This window comes from Felis catus, chromosome C1, assembly GCF_018350175.1.
Source record: "Felis catus isolate Fca126 chromosome C1, F.catus_Fca126_mat1.0, whole genome shotgun sequence".
In the NCBI taxonomy this organism is placed as follows: Eukaryota; Metazoa; Chordata; class Mammalia; order Carnivora; family Felidae; genus Felis; species Felis catus.
In genome coordinates, this window is record NC_058375.1 from 124,196,111 (window position 1) to 124,215,190 (window position 19,080).

The 19,080-nt window shown below is 40.4% G+C and overlaps 1 protein-coding gene and 1 long non-coding RNA gene across 11 annotated transcripts in view; one reads left to right on the plus strand and one right to left on the minus strand.

Moving 5' to 3' along the window:
* The window catches only part of NCKAP5 (NCK associated protein 5), a 974,188-nt gene that overhangs the window by 135,205 nt on the left and 819,903 nt on the right, over positions 1-19,080 (minus strand). The window lies entirely within an intron of this gene.
* Positions 1,452-9,488, plus strand: LOC105260852. Of its 2 annotated transcripts, none has more exons than XR_006583716.1 (3): positions 1,452-1,781; positions 5,548-5,639; positions 9,329-9,488. It is a non-coding gene; the product is annotated as an uncharacterized LOC105260852 (long non-coding RNA). The 2 variants fall into 2 exon arrangements; XR_002744763.2 differs by lacking the exon at positions 1,452-1,781 and adding an exon at positions 3,342-3,837.

Sequence of the window (19,080 nt, forward strand, 5' to 3'; positions counted from 1 at the left end):
ATCACTTCCCGCCCTGTGGGGTACGAAGGCTCTGTATGAAGTCTCTGCCCTGAATCTCTATCTCATGGATCCTCACGCTAAATGTGGAAGAAGTTACTATCTTAACTTTTAGGGATGAAGAAATTCAGGTAACCAAATCTAAGGAAGGGATCCAAAGTCAAAAGGTTATATTCCAGTAAGAAGTAGAGCCAGGATTCTTTCTCAGATATGTGTCCTTCTAAGTCCAGACTTCCACATTCTGTTTGCTTCTCACGTGAAGAGAGGGAATTGGTCTCTTTTGCAAGGTGAGTTGTTTATTTCTGCCTAAGTGTTTAGCCCGTAATTTGGGTCACTCCCATCAGTAGCTGTAGACATTTTCTGAGCTGTGTTTAGCATCAGGTATGTCTTTCACGTATATTATTCTTTGAAACGCTCATCATCACCCATAGTAAGGACATCATCATTCCCATTTTATAGGTAAGAAATTGAGGTACAGAAGCTAAAAATCTTGTCTAATGTCACACACATAAATAGTATCCCAGGTAGTATGAGTGCAGGGTTCATTCTCTTAATTTCTATAATTGGAACTGGCTTATGATGGTTCGTTATATAAAATTTACAAAAATAACAATACAAATTAATTAGACAAGACAAACCATGTAAGATTCAAAAAAGAAGTACCTCGAAGTATAATGTAATACCTTCCCTTACTACACTCAAACATCATTAATTCATTTATCAAAAAACATACTTTCATTATTATTATTTCATTATTATGATCAGTAATTTTATTGGTACTGGTGATGTTTTTATTTCCTCTTTAGAGCTCCACATTCTTTCTGGAAAACACAATCTTGTATATAAATTTGGATCTGACTTAAAATAAAACTAACGAGAAAAACAGCAAACATTTATAGACGACATGCCAGGTGCTGTGCTTAGTGCTCCTATTATTTTTTTCTAATTTAATCCTTATAATCACCTCATGAGGTAGAAACTATTATAACTTTGATTTTTCAAATGAGAAAATTTAAAGAACAAGAGCAGGTGAGGTCCTGTTCAGTCAGGGATTTGAACCTGGACTCATATGTCACGCCTGCCTGTGATAGGGTCCCCTCCCTAAGGAAAAACACAACAAAACAAAAAACCTCAAGGCAACCTGGCTATACGCATACCTGACAACATCCCTAACGACCTTCTAACATGAGACCACTTAATCAGACCACATGTTTGTGTGTTACCATATATGGGAGACAAAGAAGTAAAAAAGGTATTAAAAAACTATGCCACATGGCATTCAGGGCTAAGTTTCTAGGGTACCAACCCAACTGAGCCGTACTGGCACAAATAAAGTTACTTCCTGAAAAGAAAAGCCTCCATGTCATGACTCTGTGTGAGAATCCTGCCACATGACCTTTTAGGACACCACATTCTCTGCCACTGTGATGTCTTACCTAGGACACAATGATGAACAAACACAGTCCCCACCCCCAAAGGCACAGGTAGGAAGACAAGCCATCGGTCACCCTCACTGTCATGTGCCATGTAAATCTCAGCAGGAGGCTCCATGGAGGCTTTCCTGAGAAAAATAGCTAAATCGAGAATGTAGGAACAAGAAATGATGACTCAGGTGAAGGAGCCAAGAAAGGAGGGGGAGAAAAAAAGGCCTTCTGGGCAGAACGTATGCAAAGGTCCAGAGATGAAAGAGTGTGACATCTTTCTGCAAACAGTTGAGCAAGACCATGGAGGCAAAAAGATGAGAGAGACATCTCAGCAGTAAGGAACATGTGGCAAGTCATACAGTGAGTAGTAGTAAGGGCTCGGACTTGAACTCATCACTGTCTCCAAGGCACATGCTTTCCCCTTTATCCCTTTGCCAGGCCCACATTTTTTCCTAATGCTGAACTTAGCTGTGGCCTCCGTTACTCTTATCTATGTAAACAAGCAAGGCGAGGTCTATAAGAAGGGACTGGAAGGGTCCCTGGAAGGAAATGCAGACACGGTGGAGACACACAGAGCTTCTGTGCCTTTGAGGGGTGCTTCTTGGTTGCAGGGAAGGCAGGGGGTTCAACCGATGATGCTTACTTCACCACTGCATGCTAAAACTGTGAAGATTGCTGCTAGCACTCCAGAGGTCTCCAATCGCTAATCAAGAAGATACAGGGTGACTCCCTTGGTGAACCAAAGGGGTTCATTTTCCAGGCTGTTGGCAAGAAATCATACCTGGGCCCTACTCTCTTCTTGCAAGTACAACAAGGAGACATCAAAATAAAGAGTGCCTAGCACTAGAAGATTAAACTCCAAGGAAGGGGAAAGGTCTCGTTGGTGTTTTGGAAACAAACAAAACAAAAAACCAAAAAACAAAACAAAACAAAAAAAAAAAAAACAAAACCAAAAAAAAATGGAGAATTATATATAAGATGTGTGCCTCCTTACATTATTAAAAGAAAGCTGAGAACAAGTGAAATTCAGAGTTTGGGAGATATTTGCTGGGGCCTTCACAGACTATAGGATTCACCCTCATGGCACTTCCTGGCATGGAGTCTAGCATTAAGGACTAGATCAGACGCCCATGAAAATGACTTTTGTGCTATGCACTCATCTGCATTTTATAGGCCAGTGTCCTTGTTCTAATAGGACAAGTTCCTGGAGTCCCATTCATTTAATATTTGTGAAGATGTATTACGTAAACTCAATTTCTGGCTGAACGTTCAACGAGGGCCCATAGTCTCACTGCCCCTGATAGTTAATACTAAGTTGTACATTATCAGGTTTCAGACTTATTACTTCAGTTTGCTTTATAGGCTTTGTTGCCACAGATCCACATCAGTTTCCCTGTGGCTTTATCCCCACAGCAGTTTTTTAAATCCACTGTTACTTTACCCCATGGTAAGAAATGCCTCATGGTGTTACAAACAAGCGGTTGAAAATTGTTATTTATGTGGCTCCCTAATAGCAATTTGAAATATAGGGCATAAAATTACTAACTTACAATACTGTTCAATATTAACAGTGGGAAAGGTAATATGTTAAACAGACATTAAAGGATTAGCTGTAAAATACATTTCACTAGGCTAAATCATTTCTTGGCAAATGGCAGTTTTCAGCTATTACGTAGGATTTATCAAGTCAAGTGGATTTATTTTTATTTTTCTATTAGTTTGCTAAATATATTCTATATTTAAATTTCAATCTTGTGGATTTTTTTCCCCGGCATATTAAGAGAGGCTGTTGAAAACAGAATGTGAAATAGAAGTGATGCCAGACTTTCAAGTCAAAATCGCTCCTTGGTTTCTCCAGCAAATCCTCCAGCAAATCGACTAAAGACTCAAACGTAACATCCAAGAGAAAAGTAAATGGATATGACTTTATAAACATTTGTATGACAGATTAGGGAGTTACAACTGCATCAGAGAATACAGTAAAAAGGCATGTTCTCCACAAGACATGAAACAGTGTTTCTACTCTTTTTCTTTCTTTTTTTTTTTTTTTTTTTTTTGCTTCAGACAACACTTTGTTCTAATCAAGCATGTTCAGTAAACGTTTATGTATTTGTGAATCAGGCACGGAGGAAGAAGGTGGAAAGAGAAATTCCTAATCTCCCGGGGTGGAAATTGTGAAGTATTAAATGGATATCTGATGCATAAATACAAATAACATAATCTCTCTATTTTCTTCTGAGACAGTCACCAGTTACAATAATCCTAAAATTATCCCATCTTCTCAAATCCCTCAAGATTTATTAATTTTCATAAACTGCTTTGATGGAAATTTTCTTAAAAGATGCAAAGTAACCTTTCTCGAGCTCTCCTTTTACTTCAGATCATGGACAGCATTTTCAACCTCAGAATACCAAAAGTGAGTTCTTACTTTTCAAAGGAATTGGTTATGGATCTATAAATAACTATTACAAAGAAATGAGCATTATGGAGCAAAGAAACTGCTCTTATACTCATTTGAGAAATGATGACAGGATCCAGATTCCCAAGAAGTAATTATTATTATAAAATTAAGGGTCTGCTTTGAACACTTGTTAATCATCAGCTGGTTTTAAAGACAATTTTTTTTCCCCAAGACTGTGAGTTGCAGACTATAAAGATTTCTCCCCAAATGTCCCTGTTAATAATTCTAAATGGCTTCAAAACATTTATTACATATAAATCTTTACTTTTTTTGTTCAGCTGTTTTATGTGGGATGGTAAATTTCTTTTCATAAATACTTTTATATTGATCAAAAACTAATGGAATAAGACGCCCTCCAACTTGAGTACATAAAAATACAGTCAGCGTGTAAAATGTGAGTCACTTATTCAGAAAGCCGATGGTTGGTTCCCGGAAGATGTCACCTAGCCCAGCAAGTCACTGAGCTAGGCTAGGATGGAGTCCGGGCCCACGCACTGTGGCCATGTTCATCGCATCACCTGGACACCTCCATCAACTGGAATCCAATGAACCCCAACCCTTGATTAGCTGACTTACTTATTATTACCTTTTTAGCTGACATATTTAAGACAAAGATGATCAACAACTAGAAAACTAGCTTTTAAACATTCAGGATAAATCCTGGGTCTGAGTTTACACATTAGCTCCCTTCCCCATTTGCCACATCCATAACCAGGGAGGCAAGGCTGGCACGAGGCCAAGGTATGATCCGGCTTGGGTTCAGATCCTGGCTTTGTGTAATTTAAGGCAAGTTACTGTACCCTTTGAGCCTTAGTTTCCTTTATGGATAATAGTAACAACATCAACTCAAAGGGCCTCATTGCAGATTTGATGTGCAAGAGAAGGAACTCTGGAGTTATAAGGTTGTGGTAAGAATTCAATTCACCAAGGGGTTTGGACACATGAAATGCTCAACAAATGTTAGCTATTTTCATAACCATCAACAAATGTTAGCTATTTCATAACCTGTGCCATGCAGGGGACCATTTGTAAAAAAAAAAAAAAAAAATGATACTAAGAATTTCACAGTGGTGACAGAACAGTATTACATCAAGCACAGGGCCCTTCTAGCCCCTGTGTGACTGTACAGATTTGCACCCAAGAAGTCCACCCTGGCTTTTATCTTCTCTGATTATTTATTATTAGACTCGGAAAGATACTCCCAGACCAGAAAAAGATCTGGTTATGTTCCCTTTGCTAAGCTTGCTGAGGTAAGAGTAGACTTGAATCTTAACATAATTTTCAAAGACAGAATAGCATGATTCCCACCCCCTCTTGCATCTACCCTCAATTAGTGTCAGTGCCAAAAGTATGCCTGATAGTATAAACCAAAAAGAAGTCCTGAGACAGCTTCCTAATATCATTTCCAGTGAAAAGCCACCATTTCGGTAGCATGTAGGTGATAATTTGCAACACGAGACCCCAAACTCCAGAAAATGCCAATAGCAGGGTATCCAGTTGAGATAGAAAAAAAAATACACAGAGCAAGGGAGAGTGGGGTCAATATTTCTTGGAAAATCAGTTTTGTCAATTCTGAGGTAGCTGCTTTATAATCAGAACGTTAGGTAGGAGTGGCTTGTTCTAAGTCCCTCCTGTTTCCACTTATTTCCTTTCCTGTTCCTACAGGAAGATTGCCCATATCCTGGCAAATGCTCCTGCCTGGACAGGAAACATGGGAGGAATCCCTTGCTGAGACATCAAGATGGCTCCAGGTGAAAGTAAGCTGAGCTGTGTCTTATATTCACATTTTCTTTTTTTTTTTTTTTTTTTTTTTAATTTTTTTTTCAACGTTTTTTATTTTATTTTTTGGGACAGAGAGAGACAGAGCATGAACGGGGGAGGGGCAGAGAGAGAGGGAGACACAGAATCAGAAACAGGCTCCAGGCTCCGAGCCATCAGCCCAGAGCCCGACGCGGGGCTCGAACTCAGGGACCGCGAGATCGTGACCTGGCTGAAGTCGGACGCTTAACCGACTGCGCCACCCAGGCGCCCCCACATTTTCATTTCTGTGCCCACCCGCCTGACTTTCCTGTCCCACTCTTTATTTTGTAATGTTTATTTTTGAAAGAGAGAGAGAGAGAGAGGGCGCATGCATGAGTGGGGGAGGGGCAGAGAGACAGGGAGACATAGAATCTGAAAGCAGGCTCGGGGCTCTGAGCTGTCAGCACAGAGTCCAAAGCGGGGCTCGAACTTGTGAACTGGAAAATTATGACCCGAGCCGAAGTTGGATGCTGAACTGACTGAGCCACCCAAGAGCCCCATTTCTTGTCCTACTCTTTAGCAACCCCTTTGTCATAACACTCCCTGATGTTCCCAATCCTGAAATTCACTTATACTTGTCCTGTTGCTATTCATGGTCTCTAACATGACAGAATCAAGGAGCAGTTCTTAGTAAAAACCCTAGGCAGACAAACAATGAAGTTATATAAAATAGCAAATAATGACTTCAGAATTCTACCCATATAACCTTTCCAGATAAATCTCTGAGAACAGACAGTTTCCTTTGCCACTGCACTATCTAGACATGGCCTCCCAAAGGATACATATAAGTCACAGCACCAAGTTTCTCCTATTCCCCTCCCTAAACTGTAGTGTGTAGCTGTAATTGCTAAGTACAAAAACAGCTATTATTATATTATACCATGTGGTACCACTATCACATATCTCTCAATATGAAAATCCTTTAGCAATGTCCAATTAACCTTAGCCTGGGCCAAGACAGACTCTGTCATGTGCCAGCAAAGAACCATGTAGCCTGCTGCTGGTCAGTGGAGTAATTGTGAACCTCTTAAATTCTTTTTTCACATTTACTTCTTGAATCTGTCACCAGACCCTAGAACCCTCTGAAAGAACTAGGCAGTTTTCAGTACGATCTCATTATTGACATTTACGTTGATTGATGTTGGCTCTTACAGAATTGGAATCTGCAGATCAATTTCCTTATTAGATTCTTTCTCACTGCTGCCATAATCATTTTATCACATAGGCTGCTGCTATCAAATGCTGCTTTGTCACTATGTAATGGGACAAGCCAAACCAGTTCCTCTAGTCTGTTACAAGAAACAGAAAATTCTCCTGGTTTTAAATCTGACTTTCCTCAAATTTTAAGAAATTCCCAGATAATTATACTTGAACATCCTCTTTGTAAAAACTATGCCCCATGGAGGAACCAGTGATAATCTTAAGGTAAATGCACACAATACTACTTAGAACCATTTGTCCTTTCCTCTCAGAGACTATCCAATGTCAAATTATGAAACAGGTGCCATCCACATGGTGACTTTTGCCAGCTAGGTAGAGCAGGTGATCATGTCAAGGTCTCTGGTAGGCTTCCCAAACCTGGCCACGTAGTTTTGTGTAAAGGAGGAGACACAAACCCTCCAAAGTGATTCTAGCCCCACAAGTGGTCATCACTTGTAAGAGAGCTAAGAAAACAAAAACAAAAACAAAAACAAAAACAGGGTGGCTGTCATCAGAGGATGCATCCCTACTCTAGAGAGAACAACTCAAGGGTATTAAGTAAACATTGCATGGAAAGAATAAATAATCATCCTTATATCTACACAGGCCTGCAATTCCTAGGAAATATACAGACTCTCGGGGTTCCTTAATGTGAGAGCTCAGAGATCCATGAGTAGAATTCAGAGCCTTTGTGAACTTGGAGGAAAAAACAATGCATCTTTAGTTGCACCAAACTTGAACTAAAATTTAACATTTCCGCGGCGCCTGGGTGGCTCAGTCGGTTAAGCGGCCGACTTCGGCTCAGTTCATGATCTCGCGTTCCGTGAGTTCAAGCCCCGCGTCGGGCTCTGTGCTCACAGCTCAGAGCCTGGAGCCTGTTTCAGATTCTGTGTCTCTCTCTCTCTGACCCTCCCCCGTTCATGCTCTGTCTCTCTGTCTCAAAAATAAATAAACGTTAAAAAAAAATTAAAAAAAAATTAACATTTCCTTCAGTTATGAATGTAGGCATGAAACTACAGTGGTATTAATTGGTGACTCTGTCACTACAAAAGATCACAGACATCTTCATGTCACATTGCAGTTGTAGTAATATCTCTAAATATTATATATTGGAATCATTACATAAGAACTAAGTTAGAACTTCCATTTGAGCTTTTTATTTCATGCTTTAGGAATGAAGCTCATCTTACATATTTTTCAACACCTTAGTAATGGCACCTCAGTATAATCGGTTTCCTTTTATAATCCCATGTCTTCGTGCATGTAATAGCATTGTTCTGAGAAGGGGACCAAAGGCTTCTCTGGTCTAAAAAAACACAGGGCCATGGCTAAAACATGGTTATCAGCCTCAGTTACGTCACTACTCCCGAACCCTCCATCTCACGTCGTTTGTGATGTGGAGACCTTCTGTTGTGGCTCTGACTTCCCACATGTGTGAGGAAGAATGGGTGGATTTCAGCCATCCTGGGTCCTGATGGTTACCTCCAGCACCTGGTAATGCTGGCTCTGGTTGGGTAAGGAACGTACATTAATTTGAATCTCCACTAAAATAAATGAGCTTTCTTTTCATTGCCAAGCTGAGCTCTACAGCTATGATTGTTATGTATCGTTGCAATCTAGGCCTTAATGGCATTTTAGCCCTGTGGTGGGTTCACAGAGAAACTATTTTCAAACTTCAAAAGGCCATTAAAACATGTGCAGATGTCTGGAAAATTAATACTATTATCTAACTCTCACCCTTTGCCTGTAGGAGGTAAGGAAGAGACAAGGCTCAATAAAGATATTAGAGATCAATACATGGTCATAAAGCAAAGTGCTGTCCTTCCGGGGAGTGCGGGTGGTGACAAGTAAGGAAGCCGACAGTGCTTTTGAAGAGATTTTCTCATTAGATTTTTTGTCAAAGTCATTCACGTAATCTATTAAAAATTTAAAGAGAGAATAGGGATGGCATGGAAGGTAGAAGAAGGGAGAAAGAGATAAGGATAATTTTCTGCTACCCTACTTCAATTTTGATGTTCAAGGTCCTGAGATCTCAAGAGTGGAGGTGTTCATTCATTCATATGACAGAACCCGGATTTGTCAAGGTTAATGTTGAACAAGTTACAGTTTCTGTTCTCAAGTGTTTTGAATTTGAGAGACTTCAGCACATTCTGTAAATTCTCAGGATACAAAGATATTCTCATAGTTTCAAGGCTTTTATAAAGTTTTTAGAACCATGGTCTCTTTTCTTCCTTTTTATCATTTTATTTCTAACAGATTTTATTCTGTAAGTGTCCCGGCTACCCCAATAAAACATGAAAACAAGACTTAATTTTTTATCACAGAATGGAAGCTTTACACTTTTATTAAAGAATTTCTTTTAGAGAGTTCTTCAATATAGAAAGAGGAAAGAGAAAGAAAAATGTTTTAGAAGACATTTTCAGCAGTTTTTTGTCTGTTTTCTCAGATGGATGGAGCTGACCATGGGAAATATACTGGAAATTCTTAAAGCATTATATGGAATCATCTCTACAGACAGCCCTTCATCAAAAAAACTGAAAACATTAACAGACTGTGGGTAGCACATCTGTTTAAATTCAAGAATAAAGAAGACTGTGTCAGCCTCAGCCAAGATTGCACCTACCTGTAAGAAACAGAAAAACTGACTCTAAGGGGCTTAGACATAAACAAATCGTAGGCATCTGTATTCTTACAAAGCAAGAAGTTCGGAGCTAGGTGGTCAATGAGATTACGGGGGTTATTTGTTAGTACATCATAACCTAGCTTATACTGACAAAGCAAGCTCACATGAAATGACACCCAAAAGACCTGTGGCAAAGGGTCTAAAACAGGAGCATGTATTAGCAATCTCTCAACCATATTTTAATTTCACTGGGGTAATTGTGGGTAACACATCCTTCCAAATGGAAAGTTTTCCTTTTCAATTGCAAAATAAGGACTCTCAGGATTGCATTCAGCTGTCAACAACAACAACAACAACAACAACAACAACAACACAAAAAGCCTGACTTACAATGTCATAAACTTATAGTAGCGTTTATGTTTCTCACACAGCAAGATGTCTGGAGGTAGGCAGTCCAGAGCTGGTGGTGTAATTCATTCATATCATCAAGAAGTCAAACTCTTCTCATTCCTGTCTTGTTCTGCCATCTTTTGTGTGAAGGCTTATGCTAAGATAGCTGCTATATTTCCTGGCATTGCCTCCACCTTCCAGATAGGAAGAAGGGGTAAGCATAAATGAACACTATAGCTGTGTTTCACTCCTTTTATCAGGAAAACAAAAGCTTGCCATAAATCCCCACAGCAGATTTCCACAAAGGTCTCATAGGCCAGAAGCAGGTCAACCTGGACTCTCTTAGTACAAAGGGAAGCTGAGAAACAGCATATTTGTCTTTCTAGTATCTGGGGTAGAAGAAATAAGGAAGAAAGGTGTCAGCTGAATGTGGTGGTCATGAATGCTACTTACTAAATATGTCCAATTCTCTTTCCTTCTTGGGACATGTCTACTTGTGTTTCTTAACGCCTCTATGGTTGAGTGGGGCCATATACTTAGTCTGACCAAAGCATTTTTAATAGTGATGTGAAACCATCCATAGCTCTGTTCTTCTCAGCCTGGTGATTGGCAATGTTTGAGATGGTGGCTACTCCATCAGTAATGTCTCCTGAGTGTCTAAGATGTGTGGCTGGCTCCCGTGCTGACCTACAAAAGTAATCTAGCATAAGAAACAAATCTTTGTGTCTGAAGCCACATATATTTTGCAGTTGTTTGTTACTACAGCTTACCATAGCCTATCCTGACTGATTCAATGAGTCAACTTAAAATGTCAGCCAGAAGGAACAAATTTGAGAAGCAAGTAGTCTCAGGTAGGCCAATGTCTTAGAGATCTCTGAAGCAATACTGATTTCAGTGGGATGATATCCTGAAGCCAACTTTCTCTACTTCAAGTGCAGTTAAGTGGTCTTTAATTCATACTGTTATAGCTGTCCTTGTACTGCCCATGGGACATAGACAAATTATCCCTCTCTCCTGTGTCTCTACACAGGTGAGTAGCTAATGAAACATAGCGTGTTCAAGGTAAGCCACCAAATTTAATATGAACTTCCAGGATGACCACCCACAAAAATTTAATGTATGATAATGACGGATGGCATAGTTTATGACAAGCCTAGTTAATGATACAATTCACATGTCTGCATTGCTGAGACTGCCCTTAAGAGGAAGCCAAAAAAAAACTAGGGGTGCGGGGAAGTGACTAAGAGTTAAAGCATTAATGGCCTCTTCAGTTACATTAAGAATCTGATTTTATCTCTGAATATACTATTTCACAACCTCAGCAAAGTCAATAGAAATTCATTCAGTAGTGACAGGGCTTTTCCACAAGGACTCCAAAGCCACCAGTATCAAGCCACTGTAACAGACGCAAGTCATTTGGGAGAAGAAAGGGGACATTAGGAGACTTTAGTACAAAGGAGGTAGATTGCTTGACTAGCTGTTTCAAGTTTCACTGTTGCTCATGTTTCATTTTAACTACTACCCCTGGTCTTACCATGGGATGAGAGAAGTAAGCCACATGGATTTACGCCAGCAAAACACTTTGTTACACAAAAGATAGGAACACCGAATCTTCCACAACATGCTTCTGTGCTAAAAGTCACTTAACATAACTTCAGGCTCATCCGGATGGAAATGCATGGAGAGTAGGGGGAGCAACAAGGAGAGTACTCAATGGCTACAAGTGTCAATGCTGATTCGGTCCCTTCTAGACAGTCATGTTCCAGTTCCCACTTGCAAAGGTCAAAGGTTAGTTTGAAAACAGCAATGGAAGAACAGAAGGTCATTGTCACATAATGCTACACTTCCATGGGAGCTTTCAAGTGCTCCTTTAAAAGAAGGTATGTGAGGGGTGCCTGGGTGACTCAGTAGGTGAAACCTCTGACTTTGGCTCAGGTCATGATCTTGCGATTCATCGGTTTGAGCCCCACATCAGACTCTGAGCTGTCATGGGTTCGAGCCCCGAGTCAGGCTCTGTGCTGACAGCTCAGAGCCTGGAGCCTGCTTCAGATTCTGTGTCTTACCCTGTCTCTGCCCCTCCCCTGCTCACATTCTCTCAAAAATAAATAAACAAACCTTAAAAGAAGGTGTGTGATAAACTCTTCCTTTTCTAAACTCCAAGTACACCTTCCCTGCATGTGTACCTGCCTCATTTTGTGTGTGTGTGTGTGTGTGTGTGTGTGTGTGTGTGTGATCTTCAAGTGTGAATTTTTAAAGCAAACATAAATATTGTAACTTTAGGAGCATTAATAATAACGGTTATAGCTATAGTTCCTTCTAAATATTTCAATGGATTCCCACTCTTCCATAAAAAAACATAAACCCTTTAAATCTTTGAATCATTTAATTTTATGTATTCTTTTGGTATTTCATTTGGGAGTTATGGGGTGTGAAATATGCACCATGATGAGAAAACAATTAACCAGCACACCTGTTGTTTATGCATATCGTATTGAAGAAGGGCCAGCTGGAGCTATTATTTTAATCCACAGTATGGTGTCAACCAGGGGGCTATCAGAGGTGACCTGATGACACTGAATTATACTTTCATTTGTATTACATGCCTTGCACTTGGCCCTGATGCTGGAATGATACTTCTCAAGTTAAAATTGTGTCTTTAACTCACAATTAGTGAAATTTTCAGATTTAGTAGAAAATTAAAGTTCAGATTTACTACAGAAGTAGTAAGTGATAGAATTGTGTGTTTTTTTTAAATTTTTTTAACCTTTATTTATTATTGAGACAGAGAGAGACAGAGCATGAACGGGGGAGGGTCAGAGAGAGAGGGAGACACAGAATCCGAAACAGGCTCCAGGCTCTGAGCTGTCAGCCCAGAGTCCGATGCGGGGCTCAAACTCACAGACTGCGAGATCATGACCTGAGCCGAAGTCGGACCCGTAACCGACTGAGCCACCCAGGTGCCCCGTAAGTGATAGAATTGTATTAATAACAGAGAAATTGCCATTTATTATATTATTATAAAACAGGGAATTCACAGGTAAAAAGGTAGGGAAAAACTGGCCATTCTAGATTTGTTCCTAATACAAGAGGAGAAATATTCTGTTTGCTACCTTTCATTAACAGACTGTTGATAGTAGATGGAAGCAATGCATATTTTAAAAAATCTTAACCTCTGCTTTAAAATTTGATTTGGGGCACATGAAACCAATAATTATATCTCTGGCATGCTAAATGTAGATATGTGGGGGTGGAGGGTTATTTTGTTTAAGACAATGGTTTTCAGTCTATCAAACCTAGTGCCCCTTGTAAACAAATATTTTTTAATTCCCCATTTGCTGCATGCCAGTGATTTTCACAGTTATTATAACTTACTATACAGTAAAGAATTAACATTGCAGGCCTGACTGCTATTTCTTAAAAGTCTTGCTTATAACACAGGCCCTGGGCTGGAATCTGAATTACAGAAGGTTCCTACTGTGCTTACTGATCACGGTAGCTTACTGTGCCTAAATTGTTTATACAAATAATGTGGCTCATGCAGAATACCTGCTTTCCTTCTGGGAGTCTAGAATTTGGGTGTGTGCTAGGCAGAGGGTGCCTACCTGACCAGCCCTATTAAAAACCCTGGGAACTGATGCTGAATGAGCTTTTCTGGTCAACAGTATTTCATATGTGCTGTCACAAACCACTGGGGGAAGCAGGTGCATCCTGTGTGACTCAAACAGGAGAGTTCCCTTGAAAGCTTGCGCAGGTCTCCCCAGACTTCACTCTATGCCCCTCTGCCGACGGCTGAGTTTGCTTTGTATCCTGTCACTACAATAAACCTTAGCTGTGAGCACAACTAAATACTGAGTCCTGTGAGCCCTCTTAGCAGATCGTTAAACTTAGGGGTGGTATTGGGGACCCCTGAAACACACACACATACCAATTTCAAAAAAATACATATAATATATAAACTTATAGGAAAGGAAATATATGTGTAATTTGTAATAGAACAATATGCTTGTCAATATGCAAATGCTCAGGCATTACTCTCCTATAGGGTGTAATGAAGTGGTCAGATGCCTGCACCGTGGAATGACCACAGCTGTGACACCATAAACACAGATTCTTACAGGTTTCTTGTGCTGGAGACTCAAATATAATGAAGACTGTTACAAACAATGGTGTGCTTTCCTCAAATGGGGAGCAATTCTTGGTGAAACTATAAACAAAACAAAGCTCAATTCTTCCCTTAAAAAATTCTGACCAAATTCAGCTTACACTAAAACCATCCCCAAAATACCTTGAGTTTCTGCGTAAAACAGTGTGAGATGCTCTGCTCAGATAATCATGAACCCACAGTAAGATCAGGTGGGATGGATGAGGCAGCAAGGTGCACAGGGCTAGGTGTGGCATCTTTGCCTCCAGTCTCTGAAACGCTTCCTAAATACGTGCCAACCAACGATATGCGCCAAACACCTCCTTCACAAGGTGCACCGCTGCTCTGTTCAGAACTACTGGTCTTGGAGAACACATTAATGACTCTGTGGGGCCCAGAAGTGGGGCTTATGGGGAATCTGATATCAGGCAGATGGAGATGCTAAGAGTTAATAATAACATCAAGGAATAAAATAAAAAGAGTGGGTTTCCCTAGTAGCTGAGAGCAGACTTCAGTTCAAATTAGTCTAACAAACCCTTTGTAGGCACGTACAATGCGGTGGGAAAGGACAAGGCAAAAGCAGAGGCCAGGAGAGAGAAAGTGCTTATATTTAGGGGCAAAGAGTCACTCCAATTATCCCCAGAGGTGATGATACAGAAGGGGCTGCTTTTCATACTTGAGCGGAAGACCACAAAGAGAGGGTGGCAAATATGAAGTGTGTCTGTCATTCAGCTGGGGACAGAGTGTGGGGGTATAGTCATAAAAATAGTTATAAATGCAACAACTAAAACCGTCACCAGCTAGACCCCAGACCTGACTTTTAATGTCCACCTGCTTGTACTCATTAACCTTTATCTTACATTCTTCCCTAAGCTCTTCTTTCTGGTTTGCCTCTTAACTCAGGCAAATGAGATCCTAAACCACCCCTCGGGTGATGGTGACCGTCCTGACAAGGCATCCCACTGGCGAGGCCACCCAGACTGCTTGAGCTAACCCAGTGACCCAGGCCTGCGCAGATGGACTGTGGAGTGAGTCCCGGAATGACTAGTTTTACCTCTTTTAATACTACAATCTCCACCCAAGGAGGCACCTCAGCCTCATTTGCATAACATACAACGTATGTATAGGCATGTTTCCTTAAGGCACAAGTGTGACCTTACGGCCGCCTCTAATCCAGTGACAAGACTTCCTGATCTAAATATTCATCCTAATCCATTCACCCTCTCTGGGGAGTCAAAGCTTTGGAAGCGATTCCTCACATGATTTCCTTTCTTTGTGCAAAAACTCACTTGGAGTTTCTGACTCACCAAGGAGCAAAGTCACACTGGTTGGGTTACAAAATGATTGCACAGCTACTGTGTGTCAGGCCAGGTCCTTATGTGTTATTTCAATCCTCACAACTTCCCTGGGAGGTGGCTATGTTTATTAGTTTCATTTTACAGACGGAGAAAACAGAGGTGGGGAAAGGTAAAACAACTTGCTCGAAGGAAAAACCTGGACGATCTGGCTCCAGAGTGCGTGCCCTTAAGTTCTATGCCATGAAGAATGCATGGGAAGCTGTTACAATCACACACAAAATTTCACCGGATTTTCTCAGTCTGTTGATTCATGATCTTAAAGTCTGTTTACTGATTCTTGTTTTTGAATAAAGGCCTCTAAAAATAGATGGTTTAAATGTATTTCAGTTGAGCTTCTGAGATGTGATGCAGCTGCCGCATAGCTTTTACAAAGCCCAAGGTTGACCCTGTACCTGTTTTAGTTCACAGCGGGGCCACTACTATATAATTAAGACATTGGTTAAGACATTGGCTTTGAAGTCAGACTCAAGTTCACATCCAAGCTGAAGCATCTACCAGCTGTGTGATCTTATTTGTTATCTGCAAGAAAGGAATATGTTTCCTCATAATATTTTATGGTAATGAATGGATACCCTCCAGGGAAAGCACCTGATGGCACACTGAGGAGTGTTCATTGAACAGTCGTTCTTATCATGACTCCCCTCACAGTGCACAGTCATGTACTTGGTTCAGTCCCAGAAGGCAACTGCCTCTCAGGCCACCCCTCTGGCAGCCTGGTGAGTGTGCTGGCTCAGCACAGAACAAGATGGAGAAGTAGGTGTTTCCTGTCGGCATTCTCCTGTCCAAAGTTCCCTGGGAGTCTTAATGCCCAACACACACAGCGCCCTTCTACAGCCCTGCTCTGAGGCCTGTGCAGGCCCAGTCTGGGCTGTGCTCCATATGACAGGTCTGTCTTCATGATGGCATAGTTCCATCTCAGCTGTTAGCTAAGAGACTTCGTGTCTTATGAAGAAACTGGGGATGGAAGGCTGAAGTGACCATAAAAAAGCACTTACAAATATTTATTTGTATTTACTAAAATGATAGCAAGTCATCTCGCCAAACTATGAAAGTATTAGCTATGCTTTACTTATGTCAGAGTAATAATGGGTACAATGCAATTAGTTTCCAGTTAACGTACACAGTATGACCTTTGTAGGGAAATAAAGTTTGGATTCTAGTCTTGCTAACTGAATGCCTTTGGGCAAGTTTGAAGTTCATTTCATTATCTACAAGGTGAGGGCAAGAATGCCTACCTTATAAAGTATGGGGCAAAAATAAACGAGAGAATTTTTAAAAAGCATCATACTTACCCCACAGGAAATTCTCAGTAAGTGGGAGCTGTTACTATTATCTACAACAGGGACTTGCGAACCTATGGGCTAAATCCCTATTTTTGTAAATATATTTTTAAAGGAACACAGCCACGTTCATTCATTTATATATTATCTATGGATGCTTTGGTCTACAAGGGCAGAGTGAGTAGTTCAGACAGATACCTTACAGCCTTCAAAAACTCAGATTGTTACTCTCTGAGCCTTTACAGAAAAAAAAATGTTTTCTGATTCCGGATCTAGAGTAGGAGTTTTTCAAGCCGTAGCATGCATCAGAATCACCTGTAGGGCTGGATGAAACCCACACTGCTAGGAGTTCCCAGCTTTCTGGTTTAGATCTGTGGTGACCTGAGAATTTGCATTTCTGACTTGCTGCCAGATGATGCTAATGTTGCTGGGACAGGAACCTCACAGGGAGAACAAACCATCTAGAGAAACTTTACCCACCTCTCCTTTCTGCAATTTCAATAGTATACATACATATCATAGGGTTGTTCTGTTGCTGTTGATACAGACATAAGAGGTATTTATATTCTCTGTCTGGCGTTCCAGCCAGATTTTCAGATTACATGACTAGTGAGGACGACTTTTCATCCCTTGGTCCCTACTACAGTCCGAAGACATGACAGATAAGACTCAAGGTTTCTGCTCCTCTTCCGCTGGCTAGAGTCTGTTCCTTTCTTCTAACTGAAGCAGAAGCAGAAGCAAGGTTTGAGTTTACTTCCTTTCAGCTTCCTTTAACCCTCCACCAAGGCTTTACTGAAGTATCCATTCTCATGTTACCCTTTTGAGCTCCTTTCCAAGTTTCAAAAATTATATTCGGTGACATGCACAGAAATAAAAAAATACCAGAAAGCTCTTGTAAGTGGGACTCCAGTTTTTATTGTTGTCATTGCTGTTCAATGTTCTGTTTGGTTGCTTTTTGAAGGAAGTGGGGAGATGATTGGCTCATTGGTACTTCTGATTATTACGCTAAGTGCTAAGGACAGATAATCCCTTGCTGTTTTCCCCCTTCCTAAGTTACCAGGAACTCAGGAGAGTAAACAGTATTTTAATCCAAGGAACAAAGGACCAAGGTGCAATGTGGGCTCTGGTGGTTGACAACAAAAAAAGATATTTTGGGGACATGAGTCATCCCCAAATCACACCACAGAGATAATAGCACAGTTGACCTTACTCTACCCATCTACTGAGTACTTGAATATCCTTAATATTGCTTCCAGCAGAAGTGAAAATAGTACAAAGCAACTCTCCTCTCATTGGGGCAGATAAAGGTACATATTTATCATCTGCTCAGTGACTTCCGGAAGCTGGTCAGTGTTTAGAAGAACAAAATAGAGTAATTATCAAAAGAATATCAAGTGGATCAATGGCATTCAGTGGCCTTTTAATTTAAAACAATTGTATATGAATATATATTTATTATAAATATAAAATGTTTATCATAAGAAATACATATCCTTATAATAAAACTTCAAATAACATAGAAGCATATGGAGTAAAAGTGAAAGTCTTTTTAACAATTTCCCCCTCTTCTCCACCCCTGATCAGTTCTTTTTCCCAGAAGTAACCGTGGTTTATATTTGGTGTGCATCCTTCCAGAATTTACAAACACATGCTGCATTAATTATGCTTTTTTGTTTGTTTGCTTGATGTAGTTTTGATGCTTTCACATGGCGGAGGCTTGCTGACCCTGGAGAGATGATTTCTCCTAGGGTTGGCCATTTCCTAACTGTAATAAATACTCATGGAAGGGTTGTCTTCCATATGCAAACTAACCAATCCAAAGCCCCTACTCCTCAACTATCTCCTTTATTGAACTCTTCTACTCTATTACACTGTCATACTGTACCCCTGCCCTAATCACCTCAGGGTTAAACTTCAGACACCTAAGGGCACCCCTACACCCCAGAGCCTGCTGAAATTATTCAAACTAGTCAGTCCTAAATCTGTTTACTCTGCCTCACCGGTTCCTTCCAGCATAAACCACAGTAAAGGTCCTTGCTCACGTTTTCCCTGAACTCCTTCGTCATGATCAACCCTGGTGCTTCCCTGGGCAGCCCCTGCATAGCAATGTCATATATCATTCTCTTGGAACTGGAACAAAGGATCTTTTCAATGGTGATGGTCTCCTCATGTGCTGGCCTCAGCATACCTGACTAATAATAAAACTTGCATCTTAAAACACATACTAACACACACACACACACACACACACACACACACACACACACACACACATATATACATGAGCTGATGACAGTACTATGAATATTGTTCTCCAAATTTTCATTTTCTTTTCTTTATGAAATAGAATATTTTGAAATTATTTTTGTGTTCAGTAGATGTAGGTAAATCTTACTCATTTTTCTC